Raw genomic sequence first — 3,078 nt, 5'->3', positions numbered from 1 at the left:
CAGCAGCAGCAGCAGCAGCAGCAGCAGCAGCAGCAGCAGCAGCAGCAAAGGAATCTTTCACTGCATGAATACTTGAGTATGGAATTATTGCAGGAAGCGGGTGTCTCTGTTCCCAAAGGCTTCGTGGCAAAGTCAGCAGATGAAGCTTATGCAATTGCCAAAAAATTAGGGTCAAAGGATGTTGCGATGAAGGCCCAGGTTTTAGCTGGCGGCAGAGGACAAGGAACGTTTACAAGTGGCCTCAAAGGAGGAGTGAAGATCTTTTTCTCTCCAGAAGAAGCAAAAGCTGTTTCCTCACAGATGATTGGGCAAAAATTGATTACCAAGCAAACTGGAGCAAAGGGCAGAATATGCAATCAAGTTTTGGTCTGTGAGCGAAAATATCCCAGGAGAGAATACTACATTGCAATAACAATGGAGAGATCATTTCAAGGGGCTGTATCGATAGGAAGTGCACAAGGCGGTGTGAACATTGAGGATGTTGCTGCTGAGAACCCTGAAGCCATTCTAAAGGAACCTATTGATATAATCGAAGGCATCAAAAAGGAGCAAGCTGTGACACTTGCACAGAAGATGGGATTTCCTTCTAACATTGTGGATTCTGCAGCAGAAAACATGATCAAGCTTTATAAACTTTTTCCGAAGTATGATGCAACTATGGTAGAAATTAAACCCAATGGTAGAAGATTCTGACGGAAAGACGTTGTGCATGGATGCAAAGATCAATTTTGTTTCAAATTCAGCCTATCGACAGAAGAAGATATTTGATCTTCAGGACTGGAGCCAGGAAGACGAAAGGGACAAAGAGGCAGCTAATGCAGATATTAACTATATTGGGACCATAGGCTGTCTAGTAAATAGTGCTGGCTTGGCTATGGCCACAATGGATTTAATAAAACTACGTGGAGGGACTCCAGCCAACTTTCTTGATGTTGGTGGCGGCGCCACAGTCCAGCAAGTAACAGAAGCATTTAAACTTATCACTTCAGATAAAAAGGTACAGGCTATTCTGGTCAACATTTTTGGAGGAATCATGAGGTGTGATATTATTGCACAAGGAATAGTCATGGCAGTAAAAGATTTAGAAATTAGAATACCTGTTGTGGTACGGTTACAAGGTCACGAGCTGATGATGCTAAGGCGCTAAGAGCCGACAGCGGTCTTAAAATTCTTGCTCGTGATGATTTGGATGAAGCAGCTAAAATGGTTGTAAAGCTCTCTGAAATAGTGACCTTAGCCAAAGAAGCCCATGTGGATGTGAAGCTTCAGTTGCCAATATGAGAAAGATCTTGGTGGATGGCTGCGGCCATCTTTTTTTTGCTTCCTCTACAGAATGTCACTTGGAGTATGCCTTTTTTCTGATGTTGGATACAAAGTTCTTCATTGATAAGAGTCCTATAAATAAAATTACTACAAAGATAAAAAAAAAAGTTAAAACATTTGCCTATTAACATATGAGAAGAAAAATAGGTATTTGCAACATAAGAAATATGTAAGAAATTTGACCAAGTACTGCAAATGAGATAATATTACAAAAATATGAATGAATTTAGTTTCCCTGTTAAGAACTTTGGAAGAAATGAAAAGTAAAATGTAGGTATGTTACATGTTATGTTATATATTTTAAAGTAATTTATGATAATTTACCATATATAATAGTATACATAATGAAATAACATAGCATATATTTTACATACTAAGCCTCCAGATGCATAAGAAAGTAGTAGAGATTAGTGATATATTTAATTTACATTTATGTTTTTGAAAATCAAGAAAGTACAAATCTTAAAATATGGTAGAAAATTTGCATAATGTATAGATTTAAAAACACTCAAATGTTAATGTTCCATACATATAATTATAATGTTATGACAAAGAAATCTTACATAATAATGTCATAAATCAATAAAGAAACTATGTAACCCTAAAGGTTAAGGAGCTAATGAGAGGAAACATATTTAAAACTTAAAGTTGTTAAAAAAAACATTAATAATAACAAAAGGTCATTTTATCAGAAAATAAAATACAAATTCAGCTCTCCAGTGAGTAAATCTTTAAACATAAAATATGTATTTTGATAAAAGAAGACTCCTGTAACTGCTGTTGACCCTGCAAACTCATCTTTTTGAGACTTTATCCATGCCGAGCCCTGAAAATGCCCATGTCTTCAAGGCTGGAGATAAAGCCAAGCAGCAAAGGAGTTTCCTAGCTTACTTGATACCCTGGGCTTGATCCATAGCAGCACAGTAATCCAAACAAAAAAAACTCTGTGTTCTCTGAGCCAGATTGCTATGCCTAACGTTTTTCTTAAAAAAAAAAAATAGCTAAAATATACAGATTTAAGATATTTGCCCAAACATTTGTGGGGGCTAGGCCTTTTTATCCAAGGATAAGTTCATACACAACACCGAAATCCCACTTCTGAATATTATTTAATAGCATAGCAAAAGATACATAAATGAAGAAAAATATTAAAATATAGCTGTAGTACAGGTGTATTTAATGAAAGTTTATGGCATATACCACAATCAAGTTTTTGCAAACTTTTAAATGCGCAGCTTTTTGTGTTGAGAGAGAACCAGAAGGAAGTGTGTGGAACTGTGGCTGTGCTCACCTGTGAACGTGGGGTTCAGGGTAAGCCTGCTTTCTTGTTAGTGCTTTATTTTCTAAATAGTCTCCTGTGGACATGTTCTATCCAATAACCATTGCAAAATGTTATTTTTGAAGCAAGTTGTCAGGTTTGATGGCATCTCTGACAGATGGCATGCCAGCCGGCAGGCACATGTCCACTGTGCAGGGGTCTTGGTGTGCCCCACGTCACCCACTCCACTCTGTGACAGTTGTGATGATTAGAAAATGTCCCTATGATTGAGCCTAAATCTGTCACCCTGTTAATTCTGTCCACCGATCAAAAGTGCATCTCTTCTGCCATATGGCGAGTCCTCAGCCTTGCGATGACAGCTGTCCTGTGAGCACTGAGTTTCCCCACTTAGCTGTTCTTAGCTTCTTGACCTATCCTCAGCATGGACCGCTTCTACTTGACTCTCATGTCAGAACTGTGTGTTAGGTAAGTAAAAA

General features: G+C 37.9%; 1 pseudogene; it reads left to right on the top strand.

Annotated features, from left to right (window-relative positions):
- Positions 1-1,281, top strand: part of LOC114610356 — a 1,473-nt pseudogene extending 192 nt beyond the window's left edge.
- The last annotated feature ends 1,797 nt before the right edge of the window (positions 1,282-3,078 follow it).

The sequence above is a fragment of the Grammomys surdaster genome, unplaced genomic scaffold (assembly GCF_004785775.1).
Source record: "Grammomys surdaster isolate TR1022 unplaced genomic scaffold, NIH_TR_1.0 126036, whole genome shotgun sequence".
NCBI classification, from domain to species: domain Eukaryota; kingdom Metazoa; phylum Chordata; class Mammalia; order Rodentia; family Muridae; genus Grammomys; species Grammomys surdaster.
Note: the sequence above shows the minus strand (reverse complement) of the source record. Positions and strands in the feature narration are given on the sequence as shown.